At 47.0% G+C, this 18,383-nt stretch overlaps 1 protein-coding gene across 1 annotated transcript in view; it reads left to right on the forward strand.

Annotated features, from left to right (window-relative positions):
• The window catches only part of IQSEC1 (IQ motif and Sec7 domain ArfGEF 1), a 379,541-nt gene that overhangs the window by 1,576 nt on the left and 359,582 nt on the right, over positions 1 to 18,383 (forward strand). The gene's annotated exons all lie outside the window — the stretch shown is intronic.

Raw genomic sequence — 18,383 nt, forward strand, 5'->3', positions numbered from 1 at the left:
AGGCACCACGCAGGGGCTGCTTGGCATCCGCTGCCTTCCAGTGCCTTCTGCTGCTCCGCAAGCACCGACTCCGGGCACTGCTCCGGCCAGCACCAGCACCTCCGGGGACAGCGAGGGGCGAGCGGCAGCTGGAAGCGCCGGCCTGGAGCCGCGGTGCCCGAAACCGTCCGAACCCGGGAGCTGAGAGGGCTGTGGAAGGGTCGCTGGGAGCCCCATGGCTCCTTCACCTGCTCCGCGTTCCCAGCGCTTTGCCCCGAGCGCTACGGCAGAGAGGACAGGGAAGCAGCGCTTCTTCCTGCTCCCTCCTTGCTGGCAGTGTGTTGGCTGTCAGGAGGTTTGCTGGTGATGTTTGGCTCTCTCGTGAACTAAGCAAGTAGCTCCTTAGACTGGAGAGCACCAGCTATCATTTAACCCTGAACCTCATCAGGAGAAAGAGCTATTTCCAGGAAACATGGCATGTTTGCACAGGTCCTACCCCCTGCATCCACCTCCAGTACCAAGGGATTTTTTTTTTGTGGCTGTGCTTCTAGTAGAAGACGTCAGCTCAGCTATCTGGTCCCATTTGTCTCTTGCAAACGACGTTACTAAACATTGTACAAATGGCTTGCCTGGCTTGATCATATTTCTCTTCTCCAGCCCAGGACTCATTTGCGGAGCCCTCGCTGGACAGGCAGCTCTAGGGACTCACAGGCTTTTAAGTCTCTTAAGTGGATTTGATGCTGGGATCAGAATTAATCTGGGATATTTATGGCAGAGTTGTATTGCTCTGAGGCATAGACTGCAGGGCTTACTGGGGAAGCTGGGAGACAGCCCCCTCAGTGTGTCTGGTCCTGGGCTAGACCCTGTGCCCCATCTGTGTGTCTGCAGAGAGTCAGATTTTCAGGGCCCCATCATCTGAGGTCCCCCTGGCTTGTCCCATCTGTCTGTGGATCCAGGTCTCCAGGAGAGCCTCGTTGGGGGTGGGTGGAGCTCACTGAGGGGCTTCCCTGCTGCACGAGAATGGGGGCTGTGGCAGTGGCTGTGAAGCCCTTGGCTCTCTGGGAGCAGCCCCTGGATCAGTTTGCTCTTTGCCTACATACAGAAGATGGAGCTTGGAGAATAGAAAATGCCCTTGGTTTAAAGTCTTGTCCCAGGCCCCAGTTACTGTGCATGCCTGAAACGCAGATTCTGGGTTTCTTTCTTCCTCTTCAGAAGCTCAGTCCCACTCCCCCCAGCATTCTGTGTTACATGCACCATGTTTGGGTTGGCAGACAGTATCCTGTGCTTGCTGAAGCTCATTGTGGGATGTCAGTGGCCCTTGCTTTGGAGTTTCTGCTTTTAGGAGAGGGGCAGCGTGTCCCCTCCTGCCCCCAGAGCACAGACCTCTCTGTCTCCCTCCTTGCAGAGGCAGCCGTACTGCCTTGTGTCCCAGTACCAGGAGGGACCATGGGTCTGTCTACCTTCCAGTACCTCACAACAAAATTGATGAGAATCCCTTTTAAAGGAAACTGGCCTTCTCTCAACCACACCGAGGAATTGGTGCTCCTGTGTAGCCCCTGCACCTTGAGACTGGGAACAGTTGTTTTCTAAGCCACTTAAGACTCCTGTCTGCAGCCGCTCAGGCTGTGTGAGGTAGATGTGGATCACTGACACAGGTGTGAAGGCAGCTGTTTCCCATTACCAGGTCGTTAACTGGTGTGATACAAAAGGAAGCACGGAAATACTAGGGAAGGCAAAAGGCTTGCGATTAGTTCTTTATCGTATAGATTTAAAGGGAAGAAAAACCTAAGCAACAAATCTCCAGGAACCCTGAAACGTTTAGTTCTCACAATGGGAAGAAGATGGAGCTGAAGGATGCTTACAGAGTTTTGGAGAGCTGGCCTGTTTGCTGCAACTCTGCAGTTGGGAGCTGCTACTGAACCCAGCAACAGGTTTCTGGAAACACCAGCCCAAAAAGGTAACAACATTCTGGGTTGTCTCCTTCCAAATGAAAGAGCAGAAAGTTTGGTTTGTGTAGTTGCTGTCAGTGGGAGGAAAGAGCAGAGGGCTGAGGCAGTGGCTGCTCCTTACCCTGCAAGGAGGTGAACCCCAAAAGATTTGGCTGCTCCTTCACTTAATTTGGTTGTTAATTTGCTGAGTGCAAATCAGCCTTAAAATCCACAAGTGGAATGAGGATAATGAGTTGATTACAAGGCTTTGTAAGATCTAATGAATCAGCATGTTAGAGATAACAATAGGTGTTTAACTCATTGAGCTGCATAAGACTAATTTTCAGTTAATTCATTTCATTTAATGTTTGAGGAAACAGCCAGAACTTCTAGAACTCTGCTGCTCAGCGTGAGGGAAGCATGCCCTGTACACCCAGTCTGGTAGATAAGTAAAAGCAGATGTACTGGATCTTCTCACATCTATACAGATACAGTTTTTCCAGCTCTGGAAATTCACCAGTGGCTTGTTGCCAGCTTAGGGAGCGATATTTATATGTAGCCTAATCAAGTTAAAAACTGTGCTGCTTGTCTACTGAGGAAGTGCCTGGGAGGAAGAGTTTGAGCAGGAGGTAGAGAAGAATTATCTGCTAAGATAGAACAATTTTAGGGGAGTGTTATTTGCAGCTCAGCTTAAATTCTGCACCTGGGCTGGCTGATTTACTTTCAAGTGAATCCAGAACTGCCTTTGTTATCCAGGGAAAAATGGTCACAACTTGCAGCTTAAGGAAATCCTTGCTGTGTTTAGAAGACACCCCCAGTCTCAGCTGAGGTGTGCTTGGTGCAGGCTAGTGAGTGGAAGTTGTTGCTCTGGTGACAGTCACATGTGAAGGCTGCTTTCTGGCCTACATAGAACGAGCTGGTGGCTTTGCATGTCGCTGCTGGCATTGGATGCTGCCCTTGCGCACAGCCTCAGCAGGAAGCCAAAGATTGCATTAGTATAGAGACCAGCCTGACTTTTTTTTTCCCCTCCCTCCAGAGATGTCCTTTTCTGAGACACTGTTGGTGTGACGTAAATCCCATCTCACTGTCTGTGCCGTGCTCCAACAGCAGCTTGTTTGTGTTTGGCTTTAGTGAGGAAGAGGTATCCAGCATCTGTTAAAGTATGCTCCTGTTTGGGCAAGGTTTTGCTTTCTCTGCCTCCCTGTCAGCAAGGCTGTAGATGAAGTACTGCTGTTGGTCCTCTGTCTCAGTCAGTGGTGAAGGAAAGTGAAATTTGTGACTGATAACCTTGCTGGTGGGAATCTGCAAGAGAAGTGCAGTTATTGCTGAAGGGTGCACCTCTGCCTCTTTAGCTCGTTTTGCTCGTGAAGATTATCTGTGAAAAGCACAGCTTGTATCCAAAGGGAACAGCTCCCTGCCACAGCAGAACTGCATATCCTGTCAGCCCTACAGCAGGTAGGAGATGATGCAGTTCTGAAGTTTGGCAGGTTGTAAACTGGGATCTTGCTGAAGGAACTGGGGTTGTTCAGCCTGGAGAAAAAGAGGCAGAGGGGAGAGACCTTCTTGCTCTTTACAACTCCCTAACAGGAGTTTGAAGCCAGGTCGGTCTCTTCTCCCAAGTGACAGGACAAGAAACAGCTTCAAGTTGCACCAGGGAGGCTTAAGTTGGTAATCCTTGGGACAGGCTGCCCAGGGCCACTGGAGTGGCTTCAGAGCTGTGTAGATGTGGTGCTGAGGACCATGGTTTAGTGGTGACCTGGCAGTGCTGTGTTAATGCTTGGACTCAATCATAAAGGTCTCTTGAAAACATCTCTATGATCTTCACCTAAAGTGAACAGAGTTGTTTTCGGTCACTGTTGACACATAACTGGAGCAATGTGACCACTGAGCAATGATACTAAGGATTTGACACTGAAGGGGGTGCTTGTGCTTTTAAAGCATCTCTTCTGGTGTCATTAGTGGGATTTGCACATCAGCAGATGAGTGAGCATCTCTTAGAAGAGGCATTCGTTGGTCTGGCAGGCTGGAGGAAATCAATAATGTGAAGATCTGTAATAAGACCTGAACTTGCTCACTAAACTAAGGGGGTTTGGATCCGTTGAAATACTGTCAAAGCCTTGTGTTTAATACCTGCTAAATGATAACCCAGAAAGACAAATTAATTGGAAAACTGATGGGTATAAATAGCTAATAAAACAAGGTGGAACAAAAAGCACAGTGATGACTAAATGCTGTGCTGGTGTCAAGAAAGTTCCTGGGAAATTGAGAGGAGGGACTAAAAAAGCATCCAGAAAGAAAACAGCAAACTTTAGCGCTATTTTGGGAGAGGAACAACAAAGCAGCAGAAGAAGATAACCCATCCTGTAACAGAATGAGTTTAAAGAGGGTTTCATGAAGGAAATCTGTCCCATTTAAAGCAGGCCAAAGAATTCCAAGTCCTTGGAGGATCTGAAATCCCTCTCTAATGAAGCCTTTCAGTCTGCTGACACAGAGCACAGCTTCTGAGCTTCTTAACTGGAGTTCCTGTGTTCTCAACTTGAACAAAGTGCATTTTCATGCTAGTTAGTGCTTTGATGTTCTTCCTTATGAATTCGCTGTCAAGGAAATGGAAATGTGCTCCCAAAGATCTGCTTGTGGAGAATCCATGGCAATAGTCATGGGTCCTTGGTCACTGGTGAGCACATGGGAACTGCTTTAATGACCATGAGTCAAAAGTGTGTGTCTGTAGCTCTTCTCCCTTCTCCTCCAAAAGTCTTTGCTCCAAATCAAGCCTGTGTATGATGCTCTGTGTGGGTAGGTCACCAGTGGCATACTAGTCACTCCATTTCTCAAGTGAGATGTGTAAATAGAGACACTCAAATTCAAGCAACTGTCCCTCTGAGAAGCTGGCACACTTGGAGCGTGATGCTGTTGTCATAATGCTCTGAGGCCAATCCCAAATGGTAGTGTCACTTCCACTGCAGTAATTCCCACATGTCAGCCAGATACTTTGCCCACCCCTATTTTTTAGTTAAGTTAGAGAGACAGCACAGAACAAGCAGATAGAAACGTGGGTTATGGAGAGTAGGAGCAGACCTGTCCTTCCCCAGTGTCCAACCAAAGTGCTTTGGGAGAGCTCAGTTTCCAGTGGAGTGTTAAACTTGGTCTTTACCTACTTAAAACATTTAGAAGAAGGTGGAGTAGAGACAGACACATTTCTGTACCAAGCTTGCAGTCTTGTTGGCCTGGTTGTTGGCAGAGTAAAACAACTCTCCATCAGTCCTTAGGGAAGGTGTCTTCTGGCAAAACAGAAGTTGCAGCTCTTCTGAAACCCTGAAGCAAAATCCATCACACTCAAAGACATATCTGTAAGACAAGCTTATTCAATGGCAGATCACAGAAGCTCTGAGGGAAGAAGAACAAGGTATTTCAAGGTGTTTTCTTGTGGCATACTGATGGAGGGAGTAAATTATTAAAATAGTAAATTATTAAATGCTTCTTGCAAGTAGCATCTCGAGAAGCTTAAGCTCATTTTTCACACCCAGTAAAACTAGATGACTTTTATTTGTGTGCTGGTCAGTGATGCCAAACTGGAATTGCTGTTTGTTTGGTATTGTGTGCCAGACCATGGCATTTAGATGCTGAGCTTCTCTGTGGAGTGCTTGCAGGAGTACACAGGCTCCTCCAGGACTTTCCTGCAGGATATGAGGCTGGTTAGGAACAGCCACAGATGCCTCCTCTGCACTTGCAGTTTAATTTTGTGGAGCCCTGTGTGGTACAGCTGTAGAGACCTGCAGAGCGTCACAGTACACTGAATTTCCCCCAAGTCTGGGCTCACTGGGAGTCACAATCCCCAACATGGGAAGAGTTGCCTATAAAGTAGGCAGCCTAGGCCCAGGTGAGTTAAGTGTTGGTTACTTAGAGCTGTTTTCTATCTGAGGGCTCCTGCCTTCTGCATGCAGGTAGCGAGGAGGTCATCTCATGCTATTCACCATGGGTGTGTGGGAAGCTGCTTAGGTAAGTGGATTTTGCAGGCCAGAAGTAGTTCCTGATATGCAGCCCACACTTGCATTATTCTAATTTGATCCCATCGTTCCTACTCACACTCTCTCTATTATGTTAATTCCACCTTTTTTGTGTTTTGCAGCTTGCAGATACTTCTGGGCTATTCTTGCCTGCACTCCTCGCTTTCATCCTGGCTCAGTGAGCCTGTGAATGAGGCTGTCATAACTCCACTCTGCCTCTATCCTTGCCTCATTGTACTCTCTTTCTCAGCAGAGTTGTGGGATTTGAAATCTGGATGATGTGAGCAGGGTTGGGTAGAGCAGAGCAGCATGATTTGAGGAGACAGCGTGTGATTGCATGTTCTGCTGGGGTTTAGTTCTTTGCTTGCTGTCCCTGGTGCAGGCTGCTCTGTTTCCAAACCTCCTTTGCTGCTCTGCAGGTTCTGCAGGGTGTTTCTGTGCAATGCTGGAGTTTACTGTGTGCCAGTCGAATAAATGCTGGTTTGTGCTGGCTGGGAACCTCGATAAGAATTGTTCCCCTTTCTGGTCGTTACCTTGGTATTGTGATTAAGGACAGAAGCAGGAGTAAGAGTTGTTGCTTTAGTCCCATCTGGTGACCTGGTGTTTGCCCTTGGCAGTACCGTGGGCTGATAACGATTGTTATTTCACAGCTGGGCAAGTCCGTGCTCAAGTTAACCATTCTCTTTTAATAGGGTGCTCAGAGATGTAGGGGAAAAATAATTGCATCGAATTGCACGCTTGGAGACAAACTTTTTTCAGTCCTGCCTTCCTTCGTGGCTGTATCCCGACTTGTTTGTTTTTAATGAGGTTGTTATTTGTGTGCATGGTGTAAGGAAAAAATAATAATGTTGCTGCAGAGTGGCCCAAACACCGCGGCGAGGGGAAGGCTGTGGAACGGAGCAGCTTTCGGGACGGCGCTGCCGAGCCTGCCGTTGCTGGGGCAGCAGCTGCGGCCGCGCACGGCTGTGTTCGCCCAGCTCCTCTCGGACCGGGTCTCGCCCCTCGCCCGCCCCGGCAGCAGCAGCCGCTCGGTCCCAGGGACTTGTGCTCCCTCTGCTGGCTCCTGCCGACACTGCTCACCGGCGCCCTGCCGGTGCCTGCAGATGTGTGCGTACGCGCGGTGTAGCTTCCAGCGCCGGGCTGCAGAAAGGCTGCTGTCCGTGGGCGTGGGCATGTCTTAGGAGTTATGGGGAACTTGCACCCTCGTGGCGAGAAGGCAAATGCTCTCCTCGAGTGTGGTCGGCAGGGCAAGGGATATTCTCTTTCTCCCCTATTCTGCCCTGGTGAGACCACATCTGGCTGTTGTGTCCGCTTCTGGGCTCCCCAGTTTAAAACGGGCAGGGATATCCTCGAAAGTGTCCCCACGGAGGCTATGAGGGTGATGAAGGGAGTGAAACATCTGTCTGATGGGGAAAGGCTGAGAGACGTGGGGCTGTTTAGCCTGGAGAAAGGCAGCCTGAGAGGAGATCTGCTCAGTGGTGATCAACAGCTAAAGGATGAGGGGCAAGGAGGGGGCAGTCTCTTTTCAGTTGTGTCCTGTGACAGGATAAGGGGCAATGGGTACAAACTGGAACCCAAGAGGTTCTATCAGATCAGGAGGAGAAACTTGTTTGGTGTGAGGGTGCTGGAGCCCTCAAGCAGGTTGCCCAGAGAGGTTGTGGAGTCTCCTTCTCTGGGGAGATTCCAAACCTACCTGGATGCATTTTTGTGTAACCTGCCCTAGGTGGATCCTGCTTTGGCAAGTGAGTTGTGCTCTGTCTCTGAAGATCCCTTCCAGTCCCTGATGTTCTGTGGTTCTTCTTGAGTCTTAAAGTGCAAAGTTAAACTTTCTTTTCAAATAGTAGCATTTAAAACAAAATACACAGTGAAAAGAAATCACTCTGCTGTCAGGCATCTGAATGAGTCTTACTGCTGAGCTAGATAAGAAAAGTGCTGCTGCTGCTGGAAACAAAATGTGCATTATTTGCATGTTAATAAGATTTCTAGGCAGACTTACCCACAAACACCAGCAGAGACAAAGCCACACATGAGCTGCACCTTTCACTGTGCTTCAGTGATTCCAGTTTGCTAAGTGTCAGCAGCACTTTGCTCTGAACAACAGGACAAAGCAAGCAGGGAAAGAAGGTGGGGAAGCCATCCTCCAGGCCTTCAAAAGGTAGGATGCAGTTGATGTTTGTTTGGATTTCTCAGTCTTTGCAGTAAGAGTGGAGAAATGCTGGAAGGGGTTATCCAGAGAGATTGTTGATGTCACCTCCATGGAGGTGTTCAAGACCAGGCTGGATGAGGTCATGAGCAACCTGGTCTAGTGGGAGGTGTCCCTGCCCATGGCAGTGGACTTGGAACTAGGTGATCTTTAAGATCCTTTCCAACCCAAACCATTCTATGAGTCTTTGTTGAATATAACTGAGGGGGCTGCTCATACTCTGAAGCTTTAAATGATACTTTTTGGGCATGGACCATGCAGCTGTAGGGTGATCAGCTGAAGATTTAACAAGCCAAGCTTGCTAAATGATGGTCTTCCCGGGCTGTAGAACTTGCTTGTGCTCATCCTTGCAAAGTGCTTTGTGTCCTAGGAGGATTTTAACTGGCTGGTTGGACTGTCATATGGTACTTGATAGCCATGCTTGAGGTGACAGGCTGTGAGCTGTGGAAGGTCTTGGCTTGGAACAGTTATGAAAAACTTGGTGCTAGTGGAGCCCTTTCCCAACAGAAGGAGAACCATTGTCTTGTGGAGCCCTTTCCCAACAGAAGGAGAACCATTGTCTTGTGGAGCCCTTTCCCAACAGAAGGAGAACCATTGTCTTGTGGAGCCCTTTCCCAACAGGAGGAGAACCCCTGTCTTATGAAAGTGGTTTCAGAAATGTGTTTTCTCAAAAGAGAACTTCTTGACCATGCAGTGTGTCTTTTTGATTTTCCTACTTGCCTCTACCTATCTTCTGTTCATTTGAACAACACTTTTCTCTACTGGCTTATTACTCCTGCAGCTTAGGTTTACAACTGTGTCTCTTTGCATTCTTTTTATTGGGCATATCTCCAGTTAAAGTGTGAACCTGAGTAGCATAAAATCTGTGCTGAAACGCTCATCTGCCCAAGGTGATTCTGCTTTGGCAGGAGGGTTAGACTCAGTCTCTAGAGTTTCCTTCCAACCCCTGCCATTCTTGGACTGTCTGGCTCTAGGAATGTGCTGTGCACACAAGGCCGGTGCAGAGGTAACTGCTACGTCTGTTCTGTGGGCACACTCTGGTGTTGTGCCAACAGCTAAACTCCATAGGTGCCTCTGTGCACTGACTGAAGTGAAAGGTTGGGGTCTTTGGAGCTGGTGTCTGCTCCAGGACATGTAGGGTTGCCCTGCATCGTGTTGCAAGTAGGTGTTAATGCCCTGCCCTGCAATGCAGCTGGGCTCCTGCAGTTGTGCTGAGTTCAGAGGGCCTCCTTAGCCATTCTGCTCACGGTGGCTGCAGTGGAGGGACTGCAGAGAGCTGAGCTCTCATTCTTCTTCATTCTTACTGCTTACCTTGCTACATTCACTTCATCTTCCTTTCACCAGTGATTTCCAAGTGGAAACTGGTTCAGGCAGCATTCTGCTTGGTAGGCTTTATTCCCTCAGCAGTTTCCTCAGAGGTGGAATTTCAGCCTCTGTATTCTTCCAGAGGTGGGATTTCAGCATTGTTGTTCTAACCCAAACCAGCCTGATATGGCCTTGCTTGAAATTTTTGGCTTGAGTGCTGGGATCCACTGGCAGCATGGGCCCCAAGGGGTTTGCTGTGCTCTGTGAGCACTGCATCTTGGACTGGCTGCCTTCAGAGACTGCAGTGGTGTCCTTCATTGATTAGTAGATAGAGCTGGTAAAGGGTCTGGTGAGGAACAGCTGAAGAACATGGGGTTGTTTAGTCTGGAGAAGAGGAGGCTGAGGGGAGACTTCATTGCTCTCTACAGCTTCCTGAAGGGTGTTGGAGTCAGATAAAGGTTGGTGTCTTCTCCCAAGGAACAAGTGATAAAAAACCAAATGGCCTCAAACTGCACCAGAAGAGGTTTAGGTTGGACATTGCTATCCTTGATTTTAAAAAGACAAAAATGATCTTTTTGAGTCTTGGGTAGCTGTGTATGCTGTGGAGGTTAGCAGGCTCTGGTTACAGAATGGTACAATGGTGATGTTAATGTTTAGGAGAAGGGGCAGTGGGCACAAAGTGGAGCCCAGGAGCTGCCATCTGAACAGGAGAAACCTGTTTAGTGTGAAGGTGTTGGAGCCTTGGAGTATGCTGCCCAGAGAGGTTGTGGAGTCTCCTTCTCTGGAGAAATTCCAAACCTCCCTGGCCATTGTGGTCCTGGGCAAGCTGCTGTGCATGCTCCTGCTTTATCAGGGGGTTGAACTGAATGGTCTTTAGAGGTTCCTTCCAATCCCACTGTTCTGTGGTTCTGTGCCCCCTCCTGCTGCTGGTTTATTTAACTTTATGAAGTAAACACTTGGGAGGGTTTCCTTCTTGGTGTAACATTACCTTTTCTTGCCTTGATCTCCCTGACTCAGGGCTTGAACTGTTGAGGTATTGATCTGCAGGGGCAAGGCTGTGATCAGATGCAAATGAACCAATAAGATCTGAACGAAGTAAAATCTATATCCACCTTTCAGGCTTGACTCTATTTTGAGCTTTTAATTGAGTCCACCACTGCTGAGTGCTTGAAGTTGTCATCACTTTGCCTTGAAGAAAAGGCATGAGTGTTAGCACTGATGCAGAGGGCTGTGGGAACATTGTACTTGGAGTTGTGGGGTTAGTGGCTGTGCTAGACAAGAGCTTGGAGATGTAAGTAGCAGTGGTGGGAAAGAGGGGAGAGAGTACCACAGAATCCCAAGCAGTTTGGGAAAAAAAGCTTTTAGGACAGTGATTTGGACTCAGGAAGGGATGATGGTTTTACATAAACACAGGGAAATTTAGACTGGAGAGAAGGAAGAAGTGTTTTACCCTTGGACTGGTGAGACCCTAGCCCAGGTTGCATGGAGAAGAGAGAGGTGCCTTATGCCTAGAACCATTCCAGGTCAGGTTGTCTGAGGCTCTGAGCAACTTGCTGTAGCTGGGGATGTCCCTGCTGACTGCAGGGGTTTGGGCTAGATGAGCTTGAAAGGTCCCTTCTCACCCAAACCTGTCTGATTCTACAGTTCCTGCTGAAATCTCTTCGTGGTAGTATGATGACAGAGGGTTTTGTTTGTGCACAGGTGTTCAAGCAGTGCAGACTTCTGTCTAGTATTAACTTGGGTAGTAGATGAAATCCCATGGGAACAGGACACCATTCATAATTTTAAGCCACACTCAACAATGAAGTCCTAAAGGACTCTTTTTCCTTTGACCTATGCACAGGTTTAGGGCCGAAATACTGTCCTCTGACATTGCAGACTGAGTTGTGTTTATGATGTCAGATCACAGTCCAAATGTGTGAACATGGATTTGTTGTGTGGAAACCTGACTGGGGCAGTAGATGATCTGAGAGGCTAAAGGACAGCTAAGTGTCTTCAGAGCTGTGGCTGGACCTCACACCATGAAGGAAGCCAAGGAGCCTTAGAAAAGCAGAAAGATCCCACGTGCTTTCCCTCCCTCACCCTCTTTATCCTTCCTCAGTGTTGTGACCATTTTCAGATGGTATAAATCTGCCTGTCTCAGAACTTGCCACTGAGAAACTGGTGCTGGTGCTCAAAAATAGATACCAGACTTGCGTCTCCAAGGGTTTGGTGTGCTGGGTGCTTTCCCCACCTACATTTTTCAACCACCTCATGACTTCCTACAGCAACTCACATGTATCTGAGAAGAGTAACTCCCAAGCAGGAGACTGGCTGGCCTCCTGCCTGCTCCCTCTGAGGAGAAGGAAGAAGAATTTCTTTTCAAGCCCTTGCAGTGTTATGTAACTTCTTTGGGAAAGTGCTTTCTAGCACTGAGCTTTACTTATTATGTAATGTGATGTATCACCAGAACTTGCTGACATAATCCATGGTCTTCATCTCTAGCTGCTTGTGAAAAAGATATTATTTCCTTGACCCTACTTACCTTTAAGGGCTCTGCCTTGAGTATTTCACTCTGGAGTAAGGACAGCTGCTAGTAAATCAAGTGCCAGGCTGGTTTGCCTATTGAGTGAGCAGTGCATGATCTGAATCTCGTTTCTCTAGTCCTGTGGGACTGCTGTAAGTAGCTTTTTGCTGTGTGAACATCTTTCTAAATCAGGTGCTTCCCACATTTTTAAGAAGTGGTTTTCTGTAAGTGTGGCTTGGCTGCTTGACTTGACCTTCTTTAGCTGTTCCATGAGTCATCTTGCTGTGAGTGAAAGAAATGATGAAATCTCCTCACAGAAGAGATCTGAAGGGTGGCTGTCAAGAAGTTGGGGCCAGTCTCTCTTCAGTGGTGCTCCATCATGGGGCAAGGGCCATAGACACAAATTGAAACCTCAGGATGAGTAGAGTGAAACCTGTGAGAATGGCAGAGCTTTACAACAAGGCTGCCCTGAAAGGTTTTGGTGTCTCCTCCACAGACTTCCAAAACTTGCCTGGACATGTTCCTGTGTGGGCTGCTCTGTGTGATCCTGCTTTGGTGGGGAGGTTGGACTAGATGATCTCCAGAGGTCTCTTCCACTCTCTACTATCCTATGACTCTGTGAGATGAGGAGTCCTTTTTAGACAGTTCCCTGTAGTTGAGAGTATCCTTTGCTGAGGATAATCTGTCCAATGAACCTTGATGCTAACAACACAGTTAACTGTGCACAGGTAGCTGTCAGAGGTCACTGAAGCTCTGCTCAGTGGTAGCGCTTGCCCAGGTTTGCCATGTTGATGTTCATGCATTGGCCTCGCCTGTGCTCTTGCATTCTGTCTGAAGGAATACACGGTGTGCAGGTGACTCTTGCTGCCATAATAGCAAATCTGAAGTAGACTTGGTCTGATCTGCTTTGTGACTTGTTATTTTTCTTTTGGGAGGTGAATCTAGTTCGTAGGAGACTAACTACAGCTGGTGGGGAGGTTCTTTTGGCTGGTTCCTCTGAGAAGCAGTCACGAACCAGTTCAAAACCAGAACACATTTTGAACCAAGCACTTGAAGTTTGCTTCTGGGTTGTTTGCTTTAGCACTTAATTCAAAACCCAGAAGGCTTTCTGAAACACTTCAGCCCTGTTTAGCTGGACCTGGCTGCTGTGCTGAGTGCAACACCTGCAACTCAGAGACTTTCTTTTAAGACTTATGAAAGGACCTGAAAATTCCCTTTAGAAACAAGCAAATGTTTTGTAAATTGTAGAATGGTAGGGGCTGGAAAGTGACCTCCTTGAGTCCAGCCCCACCTTGCCAAATCAGGGGCTGGGCAGGTCACACAAGAACACGTCCAGATGGATGTTTTAAGTGTTTAGAGAAGGAGACTCCACAACCTCTCTGGGCAGCCTGCTCCAGGACTCCAACACCCTCACAGCAAAGAAGTTTTTTTTTTCATGTTGAGGTGGAGCTTCCTGGGTTCCAGTTGCCCCTTCTCCTGTCACAGGGCACCACTGGCCCCTTCTTGCCCTTTGGATATTTGTAAACGTTAAAAAGATCTCTTCTCAGGCTGCTTTTCTCCAGGCTAAAGAGCCCCAGGTCACTCAGCCTTTCCTTGTCAGAGAGTTGTTCCAGGCTCTTCACCGTCCTTATAGCTCCCGATGTACTCTCTCTGGTCTATCTCTATCCATCTTGAACTAGGGAGCCATTAAGTGGACAGACTGCCTCTTGGTAGCTGAAATGCCAACATGCACCTCAAATCTGTGTCACCTGCTCAACTCAGCAGAGTGTTTTCCTCTGAGCTGAATGGATGATTCTGCTGCTGGTGAGTTAACTGGGCAAGATTCCCATCCAGGCAGCAATGATTGCTCACAGTGAGCTCTTAACTGTAACAGATCTGCTCCTTTTCCAAGTAATGGAATTCTTTCAAGAAGTCTGTCTTAATAATTGATGTCCAATAAATTCTGTTATCTTCCCCAATTAAAATCCTTTCTTTTCTTTTAAGAAAGGGGAATTAACAGCAAAGACTCGTGTGGTGCCTGTGGCTCTGCCAGTGTACCAGATAAGAGTCTAGTTGACTGGGAATTCTTTGTTAGCAGTAAAGATTTCTTTTTTCTTTAACTCAAGCAGGTTGCTTCTGTTTCCAAAGGGCAATGACTATGCAGGGTGGACCATCTCCACATATTAGATGGATTCCTGGGAGATGGAAACCCTTCCTTCTCTAATTAGAAGTCTGATTTATTTGAAATGTAAAGTAAAGATGTAGTAAGTAGTAATGCCTGGGATGTGGTGATAGCTGAGATAAACTACAGTGCCTCGAGGACTGGGAAGCTTGTGATGCTGTCAAAGCAGATAGGTTGTCCTCTGCTTTCTTGCCTAATCTTGTATTTAACACAAAGGGTGGAGGTATTATTGTTCTCCTCAGCACACCTGAGGAAAATGTAGTGAATGAAGAGTGGTTGAACACATTTGCTGCAACTCTACAGTTTTGAGACCTGCTATATATAAATTGTTCTTTGGATTGAAAATCTTCTTTCTCAAGTTAATATAATCCATTGTTAATTTCTTGGAGCAAGTGAATTGAGCTGAAGTATCTTTGCAAGGACTCGTTTAGTGTCACAAGTCCTGGCTCCCAGTCCAGACTGAGTGTCTGAAAAAAACATCTTTTGCTCAAACTGGAAAACACCACAGCAGGGTGAGCTCTTGTCAGCCTGAGATGAAATTCTGGTCAGCAGATGGGCAGGGGAACTTCATAAAGCCAGCTTGAAATGAACAGAGGAGCAGGAGATGAAGTAAAAGAGGATTAAAGCTAGAGGGGTCCACCAGAGGTACCTGTGACAGCCATTCTGATCCCAGTGCAGAATCCTCACTGCAGATGCAGCTTTGAGGAGTTCCACAGACTCTGAATTCAGCAGCTCTTCTTGGTCTCTTCACACAAGGAACCTTAGGGATAGCAGCTCCAGGGTTACTCCCAGGGCCCAGTGTGTCTGTGCCTTGTTCTTCTGCTACTTGTGTACTAGCAGAGTGAAGGTGAAAAGAGTTTTGGAGCTTGTGCTGGAGATGTTTCATCACATCATCTAGCACTAGTTTAAACAACATCCCAGGTATGGATTCAGTCTATAGAGAGCCTAGGAATGCCCTTGCTCACCAGATGAGATGACTTTTGTTGAACACCCAGTGCTAGCTTGTTATCTTGGTGTGACTGTAAAGAAGGCAATGTCCCTTTCCAGGTCGGCATGTGCTCAGTTCTGAAGTCTGCAGCTTGATCTTTCCGTGGTCTCCAGCTGGGGTATTCTGTGTACTTGCTGCAGTTCTAGTCACCTGCTCAGCAACTCCTACAGGGACATTACAAACAGAATTACTGGACTGGGATGGAGCAGGCAAGGAAGGCAGCTTTTGTGATGCTTAGGTACTTGCTTATTGCAGGAGTTGAACACCCTTGGCAAAAGCATGTTGTGCTGTTCCTCAGTGTGTAGGGAACCTGTCTCAGAATACCATGTCCCCAAACAGCACTGGCAGAAGACTAAATTATTTATCTGCCTAATTTGTGATCTCTCCTGTGACTGCTATATTTAGACAGCAAGTGACTGCAGGTGACTTTAAAGGTTGGACTGGATGATTCCTGAGGTCCCTTTCCAACCTGGGATTCTGTGATTTCATTCTTGGTGTGCATTTTTCTCTTTACAGAAAGTCCAAGTCTCTTTTTGTAGAGAGAAAAATGCAAGCCAAGATGAAATCATAGCTGGCCAAGGCTTTTTTTTGTAGATCCTGGTGCTTTTTTGGGGCATGTTTCCTCATTCAGCAGGCAAATTCATGTTTCCTGTTAGGCTGGAGCTGGAAAGCAGTGCTTCTAGGAAGCTTGCTTCTGTGCTTACTCTGCTTATCTCTCCTAAAAGCACTACAGACATCCCCTCCCAATTTAACTTTGTGCATTTGCTTAGCTCCCAGGAGGTTATATTTGGGGGCCATCTGTTACCTTGGCCTCACATGATGATTTTATATGGGTTTGTTTCTTCTCACTTCCTTCACGTGGATGTGAGTTGTTTGGGTTTATTTTCGAGCTTAACACCAATACCAAATTCTTTGATGTTGTCCTACCCACAGAGCTGCAGCTATTTTTATTTGGATGTGACCAGTAATCCACTGTTAAGCATCAAAGTCAATGCAGAAGACTTCCTGTTGGTAAAACAGGATTATAAACATCAAAAGGTAGCTACACAGCACAAACTTATTAACTATTAATTGGGTTATTTCTGGGTACAGTAGTGCTTTTGGACTTGCTCCCTCAGTAGCTCTGGGAAGAGGGCTGTTATTGAGGTGTCTGGGTTATCTTCTGTGCTTCTGACAACCTGATTCTTAATGGTGCAGACTTGGAGCTGAATTAATGCATCACTGCAGTGAGAAGGCAGACTGGAAACTCAGCCCTGCTCACTGAATTGCTTTGAGAGCAAGCAGAAAGCCTATTTCCTTACATAAAAGTAATGTGGACAATAAATTATACTGCAGAAATCCTCCCTTCCATTTTCCTGCTCACTTTGCTTTTAAAAAACACAAAGCAGCACAACACAAGATCACCAGAAATCTCCTCCTGATTCTAGTGGATTTCACAGCTTGTGCTGGGTTTTACCTCACCCAGAAATGGCAAACCAGCCACTGATGTCCTGTACATCCTCACTTGGTCCTGCTGAGCCACATCTGGAGAACAGTGGCCAGTTCAAGAGAGACAGGGAACTACTGGAGAGGGTCCAGTGGAGGCCAGGCTACAAAGATGCTGAGGGACTTGGAGCAGCTCTGTGAGAAGGAAAGTCTGGGGGACCTGGGGCTGTTGAGTCTGGGGAAGGTCATCCTTTGAGGGGACCTGATCAATGCTCAGCAAGAGCTAAAGCAAGGGAGGACAAGAGGATGCGGCCAGACCTGTGACAGGAGAAGGGACAATAGACATGAAGTGGAACCCAGGAGGTTTCACCTGAACAGGAGGAGAAACTTTTTTGGTGTGAGGGTGCTGGAGCCTTGGAACATGCTTCCCAGAGGGGTTGTGGATTCTCCTCTGGAGAGACTCCCAACCCAGCTGGACATTGTGATCCTGGGCAAGCTGCTGTGGGTGCCCCTGCTGTAGTGGGAGGCTGGACAAGGTAATCTCCAGAATCCCTTCCAACACCAATCCCGCTAGGATTCTGAGCTCCACCAAAACATTCAGTGGTGGTTGCACAGATGAGTACAATGTCACAGAGCTAGCACTGGAGGTATCTCTGTTAACACCTCTTCACTGTTTAGGAGAACGTTTCTTTGTCCCAGTCTTACCCCTGTGTGCACTTACTGCTGCCAGAACCTCTGCTTGCTGAGAAAGCTCATTCAAGCAAACTGTTGGGTGGCTCAGAAGATGTTGAGAAATTAGTCTTTGTCTTTTTACTGCATCTTAAAATAAGCCTAGACTGCATCATTATTCTAATTCTTGATGTTTTCTGCTCCCAGAAGAAAATGATCTCATTCCACTCCTGCCTTCCTGTGCTGTGAAGTGTGGCCTGTCTTGATCAGCAGCAAGCTTGGAGCTGGTGCTAAGGGATGGAGAGGGGCTGGCTCCCTCTCTGCTCTCTCCAATGGCTCCCTTTGTCCTCCTTGGAAACAGTTACTGTATAGCTTGGCAGGTAGGGGTGATATGGCACAACTGATATCCTGAAATCTGTGTTTGTATTTCCAAAATGTAATTTTTACTGCATTATTTGCAGTGGATTTGACTAAGCAAACTCAGTGAAGCTTGTGGGGATTTTATTGGTTATGTGCTGAGCACATGAAGCATCCCAATACAGTTGCACCTCAGCCTTTGAAGAACCTTTAAGTGGTCCTTTTATAAACAGGAGTTATGTTCTTCTCAGTTTGGCCTTTCAGGTATTTAAAGTTGAAAGCAGCTTTTTTTCCCCTCCACTGTGTTCTTGGAGAACACTTTTCTACAACTGGTGTTTTATCATAGAATACCAGATTGGAAGGGACCACAAGGAAGTGATTTCAGATACACTGGCATTCTAATGTGTGTTCTTCAAATCAAGTTTCCTTGATTCAGTTGTTTTTGTAATCTCTTTTGTTATGTCTGGTAAGGAATACCAAGTGAGCAGACTTTTCTTGAGCTGCATCTCCTTGCAGTGGTGGGTAGCTATAAATCAGTGTCCCAGTTCAGAAGTGCTTTGCCACTGGACAGTGTTTGAAGCAGATGATGAACTTAATGAAAATTAACAGCTAGGTTATAAAAAGACCTTTAAAATCTACTCCAGGCATTATCTAACTCTACCAAGTCTGGTGCTGAACTTGAGCACCAAATCTATGTTAAAGAGGGAATCGTAGCAGTGCGGTAGAAAAAGGCATCATAAGAAGTTTGCTGTGACTTGGACTTAATATTAGGATACAAAGCAGAACAAAACAAACAAAAAAACCCCCAAACAATGAGGCCCAAACAAAAATAAAGAAGAAAAAAAAGGGAAAAAGGAG

This window comes from Pogoniulus pusillus, chromosome 16, assembly GCF_015220805.1.
Source record: "Pogoniulus pusillus isolate bPogPus1 chromosome 16, bPogPus1.pri, whole genome shotgun sequence".
NCBI lineage: Eukaryota > Metazoa > Chordata > Aves > Piciformes > Lybiidae > Pogoniulus > Pogoniulus pusillus.